A 5,186-nucleotide genomic window follows, 5' to 3' on the forward strand; every position below is an offset into this window, starting at 1 on the left:
TCTACCCCTTTCAAGGTCTCATCTACATATGGCACTCGAGTAATCTCTCATACAACTCCCAATGTCCTCCTGAATGCTTTGTTCTCAAATCTACTATATCTATTGGAGATTGTTTCATTGTCTCACCATGACTCGTCCATTTAGTAACACCGATCTCACTAAACTGATATATAGCCTGATTTTTTTATGCAATTTCAGGTGATTTGATTTCCAAATTTTACTTAACATAACCATTGTCTGTTTTTTTTTTTCAGTCATTCACTAAACTCTAATTCTTAAGACCTTGTGTTAGGAATCATAGTTCCTTGATACTTCTATGATTCTACCTCATTAATCATTTCTCCTTCCAATTACATTTCATCTTCCATTGCATACTCCGTTCTTCTCATCATCTAAGTCTTTCTTCTATTTATCTTGAGCCAAACCTCATGTGATATTTCATGTATTCTGTGGTGTTCTGTTAATGAGGACAACATCATCAGCATACTCTGGGTCTGGTAACTTCCTATTACCAATCCAGTCCAATCCTTCTCCACCATCTCCGACTGTTCTACGATAGGAGACAACACATTCCCTTGATTATTATCATTATTATTATTACTTGTTAAGCTACAAACCCTAGTTAAAAAGCAAGATGCTATAAGCACAAGAGCTCCAACAGGGAAAATAGCCCAGCGAGGGAAGGAAATAAATATACTAAAAGAAAAGTAATTAACAATTAAAATAATATATTTCAAGAACAGTAATAAAATTAAAATAAATCTTTCACATATGAACTATTAAAACCTCAAAAAACTTAATCCTGTTCAGGAAAAGGCCATAAATACAAATTGGATGTTTGATGTTCCGTTTTTTAAATAAGTCGACTGAAAAATCTATTGCTATAGAATTTACACGATACATAGACACGAATAAAATAAAAAATTTTCACAACTGGGCGCTGTTCAGTTAATTAATATTCAAATAAGTCATGATTAAAAAAAGTTTAGTCGTCTCTAATTCTATTTGAATCGATTAATTGTAATGAATATTTAAATCATAGAAACATAGATGACAAAGGAATATAAAGTAATAACCAGAAAAACCCTTAAAATGCAGGCAGGCAGTTAATTCTAATAGCCAGGTCTTCTCCATCATGAGGCTCAATACTCCACAGTATTCTAGAAGTTTTATTCCAAATGTGACCAAGTTGTAGAACTTCAAAAGTTCAAAGTTGCAGCAAATGTTTTTATGTTGAACAGGCTGACATAAGTCTTTTTATTGTGTATATATAGGGTGACCATACGTCCCCCTTTAAGGGGATAGTCCCCCATTTTGACTCCTTGTTCCCCTAAAATTCACTCTCTAAGGGGGACGCCTGAATGTCCCCCTTCCAGCCATATGTACCACATTTGTCCCCCAATTGTCACTACATATGTATTTAGTTATATGGATTGATGACTTTTTTATTTTTTTACCAAATTTCTAAGGTTCACTTTGCTGCCTTATACAGTGTAGCAGAATAGCTTAAGCTCCGTTTTCGTTATACAAACGAAAGAAGGAGGGAACTAAGTTGCAACTTTTTGACGATCCATTTTCAGAGATTTGGCTTTATTTTATGCACGGTCAGAGTACAATTTCCCTGTATACACATTGAAAATAGAGTCCCAAAAAGTTTCTATGATAGAAGTTTCTTGCATCTTGAAAAACTTGAAAATGAAACTAACAGAACGAAGAAGAGCTGTTCATCCCAATTGTAATCACTAAGATGCTCCGAGATTTGTAGAGGAGCGGGAATAATGTTGAAAATTTTAAAACTAAAGTAGAATCCTTTTATGAAACATCAGTGGAATAATTAGATCAGTGGACTAAGCCATTTGATGAACTGAAAAAATTTGATTGGGTCCTTCTTCAGAGTAATTCATTATGTTGGTCTCAGGTTCAGGAAGCAGTGAACTTTATTCAAGGGATAAGACATGATTTAGAAATATATGGTAATTAACTTTTTGACGAAATTACATGTGTGAAAAATTTCCTGACATGAAAAGATGTAACAGTGGAAAGTAGGTGATGTCGAGGTGGATAGAAAATGGGTAGATGTTTTCGGCTACTTTGATAATAAATCATTCCTTTCAGAAACATAACAAAAGTTATTGAATTTTGTCTTAGTCTACCTGGTACCAATGCTCCTACAGAGAGTGTTCTTCCTGATGAACAACTTCTGGACACCAGTTACAAGTATCTACCCTGAAGTCTGCACTAATAGTGAAATGTAACTTCGACTTAAATTTCAGTAAATTTAATGAATATCTTGAAACTCGCCCATCACTCCTAAAGAAACTCAAATCGAGTCAAAAATACACCAAGGAATGATATAAGATTTTGTTTCCTCTTTTTATGTAATGTGCACACATATTCTTAAGAATTGAAGAATAATTTTCTGTTTAATATGTAAGCAATAATTTTTGAATAAAAACACTGTAATTGATAGCCGTTCTAAATTATCATAGTTTGTTATTGAATATACTTAGTTAAGATAGAATAAATCTAATAATGTACTAAAGAATTGTGTATTTTTTCCTCTCTTTGTGTGACTATCTTTACAATTTTGCCTAATAGAATAAATAAATTTTTTTTGTTTAAAATGTCAGTAGTAATGTCTGAATAAAAACACAGTAAATAAAAGACCTTTTATCAGAGCCTGTTTTTGAAAATATCTATATATTAAACTTAAGCATTTATGCCATGATGACTCAATATGAGTGCAAATGCACATGGGCTATATACTTCTGTCCCCCTTTGGCTGTTCAAATAAATGGTCACCCTATGTATATATGACATATCTGTTTTGACGTTGTTACTGTTTTTAGAATGATTTATTGTGAATTTGTTCTCATCATTTATTTATTTCCTTATTTCCTTTCCTCACTGGGCTATTTTTCTCTATTGGAGACCTCGGGCTTATAGCATCTTGCTTTTCCAACTAGGGTTGTAGCTTGGATAATAATAATAATAATAATAATAATAATATTGTGGAAATTGCAGAACGACTGTTGAATTAGTCTAGAGCTATTATGGGTGTTTGTTGATGTTTTGAGTCGATTGTTTCAACCACTAAAGCGTTACCTGCACATCCTTTAATTCTCCTCGTGTAGTCGTGCTGTCCGGATGTTTTATTCAAATGTGGTCTCTATTTTCCGCTTTGTATAGTGTTAACATTGGCATTATCGTCAGAGCGCGTGTTCAGGATTACCACCAACCGATAGAATTTGATGTAATTGGACGTTATGCCGAGGGAGGGAATATTGTGTGAGTATAGTATACAAGTTTTGTAGATGAATTTGCATAGCTATTTCGAATACTATGTCTCATGGTATAGATTTTATAAGCTGAGAAATTTCTTTGATTTTATGTAAAAATATCGGCTGTAATATAATTTCACGCGGCTAAATATTTCGCACCGATTCTTCTGAAATACGATATTGACATATTTAGTCCTTGAATGGGACAAAATGTAAGTGAAATGGAGGTTTTCTAGAAGTGCTGCTTTAAATGGCTGATTGTTGGCATCCATTCTTTTTAGATTTAAAGAATTATGACATTAGTTTTAGTTAAGGTACTCTACAAACTTTACGGTCTAGGTTTGCCCACTACATAATCGGTGTCTCTAGGTTAGGTTAAGTTTATTTTGGAACTGCCGTTTAATTTTACTTGGTTCAATTTCAATTCGGTATGGTAGTCTCGAATGCCATTATTGTCCATATATGTGAATACTTAACCATTCATTTTAAAGTAAAATTATCAAGGTCTGAGTTGTATATTCTGGTATTTTTGAAAACTTATATTTGGGGGGAAAATGCCAAGGCTCCGAGTTCACTCCTAACTTCTGTTTGCGGACACGCATTAGCAACTGATTGAGGTGAAAAAGCTTCTTAACTTGTTTAATCACTTAAGTTTTACTTTTATACCTTTGTACTTCGAAGTTGAGATAATGTCCTGTTATTCAGTTGGCAATCATTTTAGTAAATCTGGCATGTGTTTATCATTAACATATTCTTAGGCAGTTCAGTTGGCAACCCTTTTAGTAAATCCGGTGTGACGGTCTGAACGATCCCCCGGTCTCAGAATTCTCCTTGACATTGTATAATGGTTCTTTTCCGCCATTAGCTCGCTTCGCTCGCATGAAAATAAAACATCAAGCTCGTATATACTGGCAAGCGGTAATGCTGAGCTGTGCACACTAACATTACAGGAAAATAAAACATCAACCTCGTATGCACTGGCAAACGGTAATGTTCGCGCATGCGCAGATTATCAAGGAGAATTCTGAGACCGGGGGATCGTTCAGACCGTCACACCGGCATGTGTTCATCATTTCCATATTCAAAGCAGTTCATATAGTTTAACGGCTGCTTTTCCGGTCTTGTATAGCAGGGGAACCGTACTCGGTCTACAGGACCTCCGCACTCCTTTTTTATCATGCTCGTTCGAAAGCATTCAGCATTTCACATCGCGCATTACTCGCTTACTGTTAGATCGTTACTATAAAAGCACTCATAGAAGAAGAAAGTGTTCAGTTTCCTCTTGAAAGCCTTAATATTTTCAATAACTCTGATGTTTCGTGGGAGCTTATGTATAGTTTCGGGGCCGCATATTCAAAGGATTCTATAGCCTTCAGTATCGAATGTTTCGTGGGAGCTCATTGTAGTCTCGTGGCCGCATATTTAAAGGCTCTAGAGCCTACAGTAGACAAATATCTAGGTTCCAATAGTTTGAAACCATTTGTATAACATATTTTCAAAGGCTGTGGATTTTGGATGCTTAACTGTGGATTTCTTTATTTTGGGGGAGGGGGGGGGTTACTCTTCGGGCTTGTTCTCCATCTCACTTTGCAGGCTTTTGTAATTATTTCTAAGACATTATTTCCTTCTCTTAACGTTTTATATCAGAAAAAATTTAGCTGTTTAAGTTTCCCAGTATTTTCTTTACCTTCTCAAATGTTATGTGGAATTTTCTATTGTTTTATAATGGAATTATCATATCTAGGTGTTCCATTAATAACGTACGTCCTAATGTATTTATTCCATTTCCATATCATTTATTATTTGTATATATTTCAGTCTCATTATTTTTTTTTTCGTGCATTTTGTATAGACTTTATCCAGAATGTATCTTTCTCCAGCTTCTCAAGATTTGTCTGACTTTTC

At 34.5% G+C, this 5,186-nt stretch overlaps 1 long non-coding RNA gene across 1 annotated transcript in view; it reads left to right on the top strand.

Annotated features, from left to right (window-relative positions):
* Positions 1-3,207: 3,207 nt before the first annotated feature.
* LOC137637974 (uncharacterized) overlaps positions 3,208-5,186 on the top strand; it is a 217,189-nt gene continuing 215,210 nt past the window's right edge. The window contains exon 1 of the long non-coding RNA XR_011043834.1: positions 3,208-3,288. This is a non-coding gene — a long non-coding RNA (uncharacterized lncRNA). The remainder of the gene's footprint in view (positions 3,289-5,186) is intronic.

This window comes from Palaemon carinicauda, chromosome 3 (genome assembly GCF_036898095.1).
Source record: "Palaemon carinicauda isolate YSFRI2023 chromosome 3, ASM3689809v2, whole genome shotgun sequence".
NCBI classification, from domain to species: Eukaryota; Metazoa; Arthropoda; class Malacostraca; order Decapoda; family Palaemonidae; genus Palaemon; species Palaemon carinicauda.